We start from the raw sequence: 14,669 nt of genomic DNA on the forward strand, positions 1-14,669 counted from the left end.
GCGTAAGTGTTTTATGTAAAGAAAATGTGATTCTGCTGCTGCCGGCTGTACACAATTGAGGGCTAAGGCCTCGTCAGGCTTCCGAGCCTTTAGCCTTACGCCACCCGCAGGGATTAATTGTATTACTTCTTGCAAATAAAGTTACTTACTTACTATCTATAGATTGGCTGTAGACTGTCTATGATGTTTGTATTGCCCATATACTACCCTATAGGGTTTGTCTGTAGAAAGTCTGTGTAAATTTGGAGAAAAACCTAATGGCAGTCTATAGACTATGCAGAAATGTCTGTAAAAGTGTCGCAAGGGGAGTTCTAAAATCACTCTGCAAGAATTATACAAGAGCCCGTATACAAGAAATCTTACGAGCTTCCTTACATGTAGCTTTTGAACGGTTCTAATAGCTTCAGCCGTTCCCACTTGGCGTCTTACGCAGCGTGACGGCGATGCAGTCTCTTCGAGGTGCGACTAATTCCGTCTCCCATCGCGGCTGTAAGCGATGGGCAGTCGAGCATGCATACAGCGTCGCTGGCGCTATAGTGTCCCGGGGTAGCAACTGCACCTGGCTTCTCAGCTCAGAGACGCAGCGACGCGAGAAATCGCAGCGGTCGAGTGCGCCGACGATTTCGCTCCGGCTACGCGCACCCTGCTTGCTTCCTGTCGACACGGCTATGTTTAGCCTGTCTGCAAAGTTAAGCGAGCGCATGAAAGACGACCCAGCGCCTACGAGCCTGAAGGGCTTGACTCGACAGGCGCCGGCGATATTGTGTTTACCATGTAGGCAACCGATTTTTAAGCATCGTGTTAAAACGTAGGTTTGCTGCGTGTGCGGCTTCATAAAGTGTCTGGCTCCACCCTCCGAAAAAATTCAGGGGAGCACTTAACTCGCCTTATGTGCATCAAGGCGAAAGCCTTTGTGTTGTCCTGTTGAGCTCTCTTAAACGCTCATGATACTCCTTCAATCAAAATCAATCTATCTATCTATCTATCTATCTATCTATCTATCTATCTATCTATCTATCTATCTATCTATCTATCTATCTATCTATCTATCTATCTATCTATCTATCTATCTATCTATCTATCTATCTATCTATCTATCTATCTATCTATCTATCTATCTATCTATCTATCTATCTATCTATCTATCTATCTATCTATCTATCTATCTATCTATCTATCTATCTATCTATCTATCTATCTATCTATCTATCTATCTATCTATCTATCTATCTATCTATCTATCTATCTATCTATCTATCTATCTATCTATCTATCTATCTATCTATCTATCTATCTATCTATCTATCTATCTATCTATCTATCTATCTATCTATCTATCTATCTATCTATCTATCTATCTATCTATCTATCTATCTATCTATCTATCTATCTATCTGTCTGTCTGTCTGTCTGTCTGTCTGTCTGTCTGTCTGTCTATCTATCTATCTATCTATCTATCTATCTATCTATCTATCTATCTATCTATCTATCTATCTATCTATCTATCTATCTATCTATCTATCTATCTATCTATCTATCTATCTATCTATCTATCTATCTATCTATCTATCTATCTATCTATCTATCTATCTATCTATCTATCTATCTATCTATCTATCTATCTATCTATCTATCTATCTATCTATCTATCTATCTATCTATCTATCTATCTATCTATCTATCTATCTATCTATCTATCTATCTATCTATCTATCTATCTATCTATCTGTCTATCTATCTATCTGTCTATCTATCTATCTATCTGTCTATCTATCTGTCTATCTATCTGTCTATCTATCTGTCTATCTATCTGTCTGTCTGTCTGTCTGTCTGTCTGTCTGTCTGTCTGTCTGTCTGTCTATCTATCTATCTATCTATCTATCTATCTATCTATCTATCTATCTATCAACTGACGGATTAGTTAACTGACCATTATTAATTATTATAGTTTATTTGTTATTAATTGATAATTGATTATAAATGACATTGTAGTGATTACTTGACATTGTGTAATGATCAATTAACTATGCTAATTATTTATGACTATTGATGACCTTGGATGCCATTTGGTTTAAGTGACAGGTGGAGCGGACACTTCTTGTACACATTTCCAGCGGACAGGTCTTGCGCACACTCATGAGGCAAGAAAGGCTTTCACATTAATAAAAGTAGCTTATAGAGGGAGGACACCTCGCTTATCAACTCAAGGTGAATGGAAAGATGCTAAAAACAGCACTGAGGCTGATCGAGATAACACTTGTTATGTCTGCAGTTGAATATCCGCCAAGACATCCACAGGAGGCGCTGCTGCCCCGGCGAGATTCTTCAAATACAAATACGCCTATGTGGGAGTAAAGACAGGGCAAGCTGTCCCCCCTTTTTACCGCCTTTGTGTTCAGTGGGTACGAGACACAGCAGCGCCGAGAGCTACGTGTGTATACAGTTCAGATAACTGCGCTGCCATTTAAAGAGGCACTGTGGAGAAACTGAAAGTTGTGTGCACCGATATAATACCGCTTTCTAATGCCAAATAAGCTACTTTCACTCAAAATTTATAAGATGGAAAGCGATAGAAAATGAAACATATGTGTCACCAGCGCCGGCCGCTTCCGAAAGCAACCTGCGGTGCATCGACAGTTTCTTTTACTCGTGGATCTCGGAAACTAGGACACCTTCATTTACTTAAATAAGAGATCACGGATTCATGTTTGATCTTGTCGTGAGGAGTTCGAATCGAGTGGCAGGAAAATGTATAAATTCAATTTTTGTTAGCTTCAATCTTTTGATGCCGAACAAGCATCAACATATACATCAAGAGCCATTGAACCGTTTTTGACTGCGAACAAAAATTACGTGGGTTTGTTTTCCGTGTCCCACCATAATTTAGGCAAGAGATCACCCATCTGCAATAACTGGAGTCAAGTTGCCAGTGCCAATATACAGCTACGTCTTTTTCGGGAGCGCGGAACAACGCACCAGCTATATAGTCTAAACACAAATAGGCCTATAGGGAGTAAAAAGGGGAGTAAGCTGTCTTCTAGCGCACTTCCTTTTATAAAAGGGTGTGCGGAAAAAGGCAGCTTACTCCATTTTTACTCCCTTCCCTTTAGTGTGGACTTAAGGGTCAGCTCAGGTAGTCTTTTCTAACACTTCATCCCAAGGGAATAGAGCAGATAACGACTCTTATTCAAGCATATTATGCCCGACGCTACGCCGCAATGTGATCCTATATCCCTCTGAGGTAAGCTGAATGGTTAGGCTATAGAAAGCATATCACATAAAAAGGTCCCGAGTCTCCGGTCTGACCGTTACTCATCGGCGAAAGCATTAGAAAGCACTTCCCGTGAATGTTACACCGTGGGGCTTCTCAAGGTGGCATTGTGAAGGTATTCTGCAGATCGCATGTCAAGTACGAACAGGGCTGGCTCCGCGGCGACAGTTTTCGTGCACGCGTGCGTCACATCCCTCGCTACTAGGAAGCTGTCTGTAGTATAATGGCGTTGTGTCCTGCCCGGCGTCTACCTGCAACTAGTCCTTGTCGACCTACTTACCTTTCCTTTGTTTCTTTAGTTAGTTGTTGCAGAAACACACACCTGTCGAACGAGCGGCCGCATTACTACAATTATTACAGGAAGAGTCAAACACAACACAGAGAAAAAAAAAGTATTTGTCGGACAGGAGTCTTCAAACGAAGACTAAAGCGCGCACCAAACTGGAGATTGTGGCAGGAAGGGAAAGTGGTTCCATATATGTCCGCCTCTGTTGCCTCCCTCCGTTCTCCTTTTCCCCGCTGTCGTGTTCTCGTCTGCTTGTGGCGCAAAAGCCCTGACCTACACACCTTGCAAAGGTAAACGAGGTGCAAAAATCAATTACATATTTTACCTCAGCAGAGACACGGCGCCTGTGCGTATACAGTCTTGTTCTTCGCGTCGATAAGAAACGCGCCTCAGGTGATGCGGAAGGCCTCACGGTCTGTCGAGATGGAGAAGGCAGCCCTTGAAAAGCGCCTTAACTCGTGCACCTGCTGGCTCGAACGCTGCGAGTGCGCCCCCTCGGAAAGTTTGCCCGTTGTGGAGGCGGCGCGGCCGCAAAGCCAGCGAACGCCGAGGCGTTCTCCGCACACTGCAGATTGTCCCTGCTCTCTAACGCCTCTCTACGCTGAGTAAAGAAGGCGCAACTCGGCGTGCCCGAGGTATGTAATTACGAGCCCACCGTCTTCGACCTCGTACGCCGCCCCCACATTCGTGCTGCGCGCGCTTGTACATCATTTCCTGCTTTGCTTGCTGGATTTCTGGCAGCGCCCTGATTTCGTATATCAGATGTGTGTTGAAGTAGGGTTGCGCCTGCGTCACTTCGCTCTCCCACAGCTCCTCGCCAAGTCTTATGCAAACGTGTCTTCGAGCGGTGCAGGCCCGAAAGTTCGAAATATTTTTGTTATTTTATTTATTTCATACTTTAGGCGCCCAGATATGTGGAAGGCCGCCAGGGTGAGGCCAGCAAATGAATGTCATAGTGACGTTTTATCTATCCTCGGTAAGCATACGTATAGTACAGCCGTGAAAGTAAAAATCAGAGAGGAAGCCGTTGCGATCCTTACTCTTCGTGACAGTTATTTCGAGTGAAACAAGCACAGCATGAAGATTTTCAAGGCTTTTCGCGAGAGAGAAGTACTGGTCAGAGAGTATCTGGCTGGGGATGAAAATTCACACGACATGCTTTCGGGAAGTATACCTCTTCGAAGGCGTAAGCAGAAAGAATTCCATAACACTGGAGGCCAAAAAAAAATACTCCGCGCTTTTAAAATTGAACGGAAACAAAGCTGGCTTTTCTGAGATATGATTTCCCTTTTTTTTTCCCTTGTCATTGCTGTAAGCCAAGGAGAGTATCGGGTGACCCCCACAATTCTTGGGCAGCGTTGAGGGATATATCTAGTGGTACATTAAACTGCAACTCACAAGGGGAGATGAACAGATGATCATTATGATGTTAGATTTGTATGGCGCAAGGGCATCTGTGGCCAAAGAGCTCCGTGGCACAAGGTATTTTTCTTCTACTCAAGGTGGGGTCCAAGCCCCGTTTCCTAAGAATTTCACATTAAATAAGCCGAACACCAGACTAGGGGAAAGCTTGTACCCACTGTATCATCGCTGGATACCGGGCGGCACTGGGGATCGAACCCCGCACCTCCCGCTTGCGAGGCGTATACGCTCAGACCACTAGGCAACCCTCTCATTTACATAAACATTTGAGGACAACAGCGACTTCCTCTTCCCGCCCCGACCGTTCTGTTCCGAGAATTCATTGTCCCTGGCTCAAACAGATACGTACAACACATTATTCTCGCCCAAATCAGGATTTCCATAGCTTACGCCAACGCTAAATGCATTACACAAGAGATCGCGATCCCGGCGCGTAGCGTGCTTGAAAAGCAGCTGGCCCACTCGTCGTCGTTCGTGACGCCCAACCCCCTCCCATGAAACGGTGCCGCACGTGCGAAAGGGGGTCCGCGAACGATGGCCCCAAACACACCACGACCATGCGACGTGAACGCCGAAACGCCGAAGCGGCGGAGCATCTGCAGCCCGTGTCCCACGCTTTTCGTTTGCAACTCCCTCCAGTGCAGAGGCGCTCACAACAGCAGCCACGCGGTCATTCGCGAGGGTGGTTCACAGCGGCTCAGTCATGAGTGCTTCCTCCCGTTGCGATATGTGTCCGAAGGCTGCGTGCGTGTGTGGTGGATGCGGCCGTGTGAACACTCTGAGACAAGATTGATTAAAAGTGGCACAGGACTTATATAGTCCTCTGACGACTAATGGCGTTGCCACTATTATTATTTCTTGAACTAGAAACCTATGCAATGTTTTAGAAGCTGTCTGTAAAGGGACACCAGTTGCACTGAGTTTTCCATTACCTAATCTCCACTCTTAAAAAGTATATAGGTCGTGGTAGTTAGTAAAACAAACTTAGTAACAGCTTGTCACATATGTTTGTTAGCTTCTTAGGAACTGTAGGTAGTAAACCGCATGATAGTAGCTGTTAGCGTCCCTAACGTACCTATTCACCAAAGCCTGTTAAGAACCACTAGCCTTTGATCGGAAACCCACAATAATAACTATTTCGATAAAACCTAGTTACCGGAACAACCATGCTGATTTAAATAAAGGTCGTGGTACTTGCTAAGAAAAACAGCACATAGAAAAACATATCTGTTTGATATTGTTACGGGGATGTGGCGGCGGTAAGTCTATATGGCGGCTGCTCTGAGAAGGCCAGCACTCAGCTCAGAACCGAGCGCCCAGCTACCAACTGTCAACGTCGTCGTCGTTCCGCGCACCGCCACTTCTTCGTTCATGATTCGTCCACTTGTAACACTATCCCCCTCGGCTGAAGGCAACGTCCCGGTGCGTGTTAGGCGTGCGATGTCGATGGTGGGTGATAGGGCTTGAGGCGAGCTACATGAATGACTTCGGACTTCAGTGGAGCGGACGTCGACTTTGGGTGCAGCGGCGTGATTTCATACGTTACGTCGGTCACTGCCCGTAATACACGATAATGACCTGTGTAGCGCGGCAGAAGTTTTTCACATAACCCCACACGACGGGATGGGAGCCACAGCAGGACGAGAGATCCGGCAGGGTATCGTACATCACGGTGCAGGCCATCGTAGCGGTGTTTTTGAGCCTCTTGGGAGGCGGAGAGCTTGTGTCGAGCAACCTGGCGGGCGGCGTCTGCTCGGGCGATAGCGTCACGCGCACATGTAGTGACAGGGCCAGCTGTGGGCAGCAGAGTGTCGAAGGGCAGTAAGGGGTCTCGTCCAAAGAGAAGATAAAAGGGCGAGTAACGAGCGGTATCATGGCGCGAAGAGTTGTAGGCGAAGGTGACAAAAGGCAAGCTTATGTCCCAGTCCCGGTGGTCGTCGGATACGTACATGGCGAGCATGTCTGTCAGCGTGCGGTTGAGACGCTCCGTAAGGCCGTTCGTCTGAGGATGATAAGCAGTGGTGAACTTGTGACGAACGGAGCACGAACGAAGGATTTCGTCAACAACTCGGGAAAGGAAGCAGCGGCCACGGTCGGTAAGGAGTTGGCGGGGAGCGCCATGGTGTAATATGACGTCGTGCAGAAGGAAGTCAGCGACGTCAGTGGCGCAGCTGGTTGGAGTGGCGCGAGTGATCACGTACCGCGTGGCATAATCGGTGGCGACGGCAATCCACTTGTCCCCCGTGGAGGACTCCGGGAAGGGGCCAAAGTAAATCTAGCCCAACACGAGAAAACGGGTCGGTCGGGATGGGGATCGGCTGCAGGTGTCCAGACGGCAGGACAGCGGGCTTCTTTCGGCGCTGACAGACGTCGCAAGCGGCGACGTAGCGTTGGACGGAGCGGTACAGACCAGGCCAGAAGAAACGCCGGCGCACGCGGTCGTACGTACGGGAGACACCAAGATCACCAGCCGTAGGTGCGTCATGCAGTTGTTCGAGGATAGTGGACCGTAGGTGGCGGGGAACAACGAGCAAGTGTTCAGCGCCATCAGGTCGCATGTTGCGGCGGTACAGCGTGTTCCCGTCCAGCAAAAACCGGGCCAGAGAAGTGTCGCGGCGGTCGATGCTGAGGCGGTCGATGAGAGAGGTGAGGGTGGGGTCCAAGCGCTGTTCGTCGGCAATGTGGGAGAGGTCGGAGATGGAGAGGACACAGGCATCCGACTCACAGTCTGTAGAAGGAGGATCGACGGGATAGCGGGACAGGCAGTCTGCATCTTGATGGAGGCGACCGGACTTGTGAACCACGGAAAAGGTGTATTCTTGCAATCGCAATGCCCACCGGCCAAGACGGCCAGTAGGGTCCTTGAGAGATGAGAGCCAACACAGGGCGTGGTGGTCGGTTATAACAGTGAATGGGCGGACGAACAAGTATGTGCGGAATTTTCCAATGGCCCAAACAAGAGCCAGGCACTCGCGTTCTGTGATGGAGTAAATCTTCTCGGCGGAAGAAAGAAGACGGCTGGCGTACGCAATCACGCAGTGCTGGCCGCGTTGTCGCTGAGCAAGGATGGCGCCAATTCCGTGACCACTGGCATCGGTGCGAAGTTCAGTCGGGGCAGACGGGTTGAAATGGGCCAATACAGGAGGGTTGGTGAGGACGGCGATAAGGCTGGAGAATGCAGTAGCCTGCTCTGGGCCCGAGGAAAAAGGAACGCCTTTCTGCAACAGATTGGTGAGAGGGCGAGCGACGGCTGCGAAGTTCGGGACGAACCGGCGAAAGTAGGAACAGAGACCGATGAAGCTGCGGACATCACTGGGCAAGCGGGGACAGGGAAAAGCACTGACGGCACGAACTTTATCAGGGCCAGGTTGTATGCCACTCGCATTCACCAAATGGCCGAGGACTTTGAGTTCGCGGCGGCCGAAAGTACATTTTTTTGAGTTGAGTTGAAGACCTGCGCGGCGGAAAAGTGCCAAGATGGACGAAAGGCGAAGCAGGTGGGTTTCAAAAGAGGGCGAGAAAACAATTACATCATCTAAGTAACCAAGGCAGGTCGTCCACTTGAAGCCCCGGAGTAACGAGTCCATCATCCGTTCAAATGTGGCAGGGGCGTTACAAAGGCCGAAGGGCATGACCTTAAAATGGTAAAGGCCATCAGGGGTGACGAAAGCTGTTTTCTCGCTGTCTCTTGCGTCAACAGAGATTTGCCAATACCCGCTACGAAGGTCGATGGAAGAAAAGTAGCGGGCGCCATGTAAACAGTCCAGGGCATCATCTATGCGCGGAAGGGGATAGACGTCTTTCTTCGTGACCTTGTTGAGATGACGATAGTCGACGCAAAACCGCCAAGTTTGGTCTTTCTTTTTCACGAGCACGACAGGAGATGCCCAAGGGCTGTTTGAAGGCTCGATGATATCGTTGGCCAACATCTTGTCCACCTCCCGCTGGATGATCTGGCGCTCTGGTAGCGACACACGATAAGGCCTCCGGTGTATAGGTCTGGCATCGCCGGTGTCAATGCGGTGAGTCACTACCGAAGTTTGACCCAGAGGAGCAGAAGCGAAGTCAAAAATGTCGGAGTAGGACACCAAAAGGTTGTGAAGATCCTGTGCATGCTCGGGGCTCAGTTCAGAAGCAATCATCGCAGAAATGGATTGCGGAACGTTGGCCGGGATGTCGGCCGCTTGAGAGACAGTAGAAGGCGGTCCAGGTGAGAGAGCAGTGACGGTACAGTCGGTGAGAGAAGACAAAGTAGCAAGTGATATGCCTGCAGGAAGAACTTGTGGTGACAAGCTGAAGTTGAGGACAGGAAGGGAGGTGCTATTCTTGGTGACGGTCACGATGAGGTGCGGAAGAGCAACATTGCGGGAGAGAACGACATCGGCGAGTGGACAGGCAAGATAATTCCCATCAGGAACCGCAGGAAATGGGGGACATAGGCAGATAAACGGCAGAGTCGGGGGGCAGGCGAGCGTACTCGGTGGAGCGAAGGCGGGGCGTGGAGCTTGAGGGTGTGTCGGCTGAGCTGAGAGGCAGGTCCAATCGTAGAAGGCCGCTGGAGCAGTCGATAAGGGCAGAGTGAGCGGTTAGAAAGTCTAGACCAAGGATCACATTGTGAGGGCAGTGTTCGAGGACGGTGAACAAAACTGGGATGTGACGATCGGCAAGAGTGACGCGGGCAGTGCACAGGCCAGTGACGGCAGCAGTGCTGCCATCGGCAACGCGAACGGTGGGCGAAACGGCAGGGGTCTGAACTTTTTTGAGGCGACGGCAAAAGGATGAGCTAAGAACCGAGACTTGGGCACCAGTGTCAATGAGGGCAGAAACAGGAGCACCGTCCACAAAAACGTCGAGCAGATTACAGGGCGAAGGCTGGGTCAGTAGAGGATTTTCAGGTCGGGGCACCAATGCACTGGCTAGTTTCCCGCGAAGCGGCCTGCAGAGGACGGTGAGTAACTGCGGTGCGGAAGAGGTGAGCGGGAACGGTGGGCTGTCGGGGAGGGAGAGCGGCTGGTTCTACGAGGAGGCGGTGTGGACTCGGCGCTGGGTGGGTCATTCCGAGGCGTGAAGCGGCGGAGTCCATAGTCATAACGGCGGTCGACGTAGGGCAAAGGTCGGGTAGGTGCGGACCAACGGCTGCGGCAGTGGCGGGAGATGTGGCCTACGCGCGAGCACGTAAAGCAGATCGGCCGGTCGTCAGGGGTACGCCACTCATCCGGATTGCGATACCTTGTGTAACGTGGGACGAAGGTGTTGCGGGCCGTAGCAGTAGCGACCACGGGAGAGATGGGGCTCGCACTCCGAGGCTCGACGGGACGATGGCTGGAGGGCATGCCCAAGTTGGCGACCTCCTGGCGGACGACAGCTTGAATAAGGGATATTGTGGCCAGGGTGTTGTCCGACAAGGGCGCGTTGGGCGTAACAGGAGCCAGCGCCTCCAGTTCACGGCGCACGATGCGAGTCACGTTGTCGGGGTTGGAAGGCTGCCTTAGTGTCGGCAGATCCTCGCACGTGGAACTGGCAGCTGTGTTAGGCAGGCGGTCGAAGCGGTGTGCAATGCGCCGGTGCTTGGCCTGCTCGAAGCGTCGACACACCTGCAGAACGGAGTCAACCGTAGAGCAGTCCCGGCAGAGAAGAAGGTGGAAGGCATCGTCGGCAATGCCTTTAAGAATGTGGCCTACTTTATCGTCTTCGGTCATGTTGGGATCGACCTTTCGGCACAGTGCCAAGACGTCCTGGATGTATGTAATATATGATTCAGTGGCCGTTTGGGCGCGAGCTGCAAGCTCTTTTTGGCAGCAATCTGACGGCCAACTGGTTTTCCAAACAGGTCGCGGAGCTTTTGCTTGCAGGCATCCCACGTGGCAATCTCTTCTTCGTGGGTTTCGAACCAGACGCGTGCGGTGCCGGCGAGATAAAATATTACATTGGCCAGCATCAGCGTGGCGTCCCACCTGTTGTGCTGGCTAACACGCTCATAAAGCGAGAGCCAGTCCTCGACGTCCACGCCATCTGTACCGCAGAATGTGCCCGGGTCGCGAGGGTGGGCTACGACGACAGTTGGCGTGGCAGGCGCAGACGGAGGGGCCGGGTCGGTAGACATCTCGCCGGTTCGGCCCGTCGTCTCGTCGGCTCGTCGGGTCGTCGGCATGTCGGCTCGAACCCGCGACCTCCACCAAAAGATGTTACGGGGATGTTGCGGCGGTAAGTCTATATGGCGGCTGCTCTGAGAAGGCCAGCACTCAGCTCAGAACCGAGCGCCCAGCTACCAACTGTCAACGTCGTCGTCGTTCCGCGCACCGCCACTTCTTCGTTCATGATTCGTCCACTTGTAACAATATGTATATTCCTAGCTGCTTATATATGGTGTGTGTGCGTGACACCTTAATTTCGGTCAATTACAAAAAATAAAAAAGCTTTACATTCAATGTTATAAGTGTCCGACATCGATGAAAGGTGTACAACAGCTCAAAAATCACTGCCGCCGTCAGCCACCTCTGTATTTTTTCATGCACCGCATATACCCTGCAGAGTACAAAATAAAGGATAAATGAAGTATAAATAAAACGTTTATACATTTGCTGTGCTACGTAAAGGTACGATATATATACCTGTATATATAAAAAGGCAATGCCACTGTCGCCGGCGTCTATCGTGCGCCATGCGCATGGTTTATGAATTTAAACGTCAGGCAAAGCGACTCCGAGATCGGAAGATAACGTTAATCGCCCACTCTGTCGGCGGTCATGAAACCAGCAATCTCTCCACAGCAAACTATTATGTTCTCTATCGCGGCTGGCCATCCGCCATCATCACTCCACTCTATCGGATCGTCGACATCGGGTAACAGCTCTTCTCCGTCACCTAGGGCGCAATCCCCGGGCTGACCACAGCCACGTCACCTCACAGCGTACACTCGGACTATAGCTCAGTCGCAACGGGAGTGTTTTTCCTTTCGATGCTGCCCTCCGACAAAGCTTTCATGCGCTCTCTCGACTTCCTATCAGCAACGCCAACGACGACAGTCACTGGCGTCGAAAACGAAAAGAGCAAGACGTAGACCTAGTCCTGCTTGTTGGACCAGGAGGAAGCGAAGGTTACTAAAAACGACGCCTCGAGGAGAAAAGAAAAAACAAATCCGCCTCAAGGAAACAATGCAGGAATAAGCAAAAGGATGAGGAGGTGGCGAATGGCGTGAACGCTTCTTTTCTTCGCTGCACGCAGGGCTTGCTTTTATCCTTCGGCACGCGTAACTCGCGGCGTCAGAAGCGCGACCGCGACGAGAGCTTCCGAAGGCACCGCCGACGGCGACGCAACGCCTGCAACGCCCCCCGGCGGCATCCGCGTCGCGCGCTGCCGGAGAAGCGGCCGCCGCGCTTGACTGAGCGGACTGAGGCGCCAATCTGGATCCACCATCTCGCGACGGGGATAAGGGCTCCCCGCCGCCGGCCCGAGCGAAAGAAAGAGGATGAAGAGAAAGGCTTCCATTCGCATCTATATATTATTATCTTCCGCCCCGGCTATTTACTCGGCCGGCTGCCGACGGTCGCGTCGCCAGCCCCCGTCTTACCTTTGGAAGACGAGGACAAGAGCAGCCTTCGTGTACTCGTCCGAGTTCATCGGCTCACGGCCACGCTAGCGACGCGGTCAGTGCCGCAGTCGGTTCAAGGCGAAGCCGATGAGCGCTTTCTGTGCTCTCCGTAACAAATCCCCAGGTCTGCATGCCGCAGTCAGCTTTCCTCACTGGTAATGAAATTATGAGGTATGCGAACGTAGACAATGAATGCATGGTCAGCGATAAACATCCACCACCCATGATGCATCGGCACGGCACCACGCAGCAGACGCAATTCGGGTCTATACGCCTTCGCCGTAGAAATAGCTCGTAGAAAAGCGCCTCCTCTCTGAATTTTAGGAAAGATCGTGCTGCAGCTTGTGTGTTCGCTTACTATTGTATTTTGTTGGTTTCCTTTAACCAGCTGAACCGTGCATTAAATCTTGATCACGATAACCATAGCCGTCTTTATAATGACGATTATTATCCTTTATCTCGAACTCTTGAACGGCCGTCGTGCTTAACATATGGAGCCGAGTCGTGCAACGCGTACAATTATCTGGCAAATTAAGAAAAACCACAGGCAAACGAGCACATAGAATACAACCTAACATTTTAACGCCCAAATTTTCAATGAATGAAAGAAAAAATCATGACCTCCACTTTATGCAAGCTAATATTAGCTCCCAAGTTCAAATAGCAAGATCAAGAATTTTGTTTGTGTACTAAAATTTGCGAAATCGGCATGCCGTCGATTAGCAACACTTGGCGTTTGGTCCATTTTCTCCATCTTGTCCTCTAGTCCGAGTTATGGGAAAGCCCAAATCGAAGACCGCGAACAAACCGGAAGGCCCAGAGACAGCAAACAATTTTTATCCAACAAATATTCTCCTATTCTCGCAGCAAAATTTGTTAGAAAATGGAAAGTGAAGAATGTTATGAAGCGAAGCGCGATCTAAGACCGTAACAAAAAGCGCCAAGACGGCTATAAAAATGCTTTTCACAACTAAATAATTTTGTTATCAAATACGCACTTTTAAAACATGTAACGGCACAACAAAAAGAACAAACAAAACCCTCAAAAACCATAAAAGCAAAGACCTAGTCGTGCCATAAACCAGAAAAAGAAAAATGGTAGTGGCTTAGCTCGGCTATGCCAGGATATACGTAGCGAGATGCGCGTTTCCCTGGCTTAGCTTGTTTTGGTCACTCTGTGTTTAGCAGGTGAGACCGCCTGGAACCTCCGAGGAGAGCGGTCGCGTTTTTCCGAGCTCCCGCTGATACGGCTCCCTATCTCGGCGGCAATCGCCTCCCAGCATCCGGCCTGAGCGTTCGCGCGCGCGCGCTGTTTCCTGGATTAGCGCGCTGTGCCTACTTCGCCGCCTGCTGTGTCCGCGCTCGCTCGCGGTCGCTCCCCCGTACCATGGAGGTGCAGGTGCAGGGAGAGACCCTCCACCCCCGGGACTACGACCCAAGGGACTGGACCCACGTCCTTAGTGTGTCTGCCCGATCCCAGGACCTCTGCACGTCAACAAGACCTGATGCCTGCCAGTCGCACCTGCAAGCCACGCGCGCAGCTGCGCAGCGTTCGCGGCAGCAGCCGCCGCTCCCGGCTGCTGACTACAAAATAATATTCCGGTCTCGAGGCGGGCTACAGCTGGACCTCCTTCCGCCCCGACTACTACGGGAAACGATCCTTCAAGCGGCGTCACAGCTTCAGGAGCCGACGCGTACCCGAATCAGGGTTCATCCTACAAACAACACGTGCACCATAAGTACGCCCCTAAAAGGTGACGCACTCGCGCTAGTTCGCATAACGCACATAAACTACCAAGCTAAGGACTTCGCAGTCGCAGGCTATATAGCACCACCTGACGGAGCGGTACGCGGAGTCATCACAAATGCATACTGGGAGGAGACGCCGACAGCTCTCCTCCAGGACCTCGTCACCGGCAACCCGGAAGCCCCCATCGTGGACGCCCGTCGAATGGGGGCCACGCGTTCCATCCTAGTCACCTTCCGAGCTGGGCCTGTGCCACGCGCCATTCTTTATGGAGGAGCCCTCCACAGGTGTACACCGTACAGAGGGCATATAGAAGCCTGCACAAACTGCCGCGTCCCAGGCCACCGAACGG

This window comes from Amblyomma americanum, chromosome 2 (genome assembly GCF_052857255.1).
Source record: "Amblyomma americanum isolate KBUSLIRL-KWMA chromosome 2, ASM5285725v1, whole genome shotgun sequence".
NCBI lineage: Eukaryota > Metazoa > Arthropoda > Arachnida > Ixodida > Ixodidae > Amblyomma > Amblyomma americanum.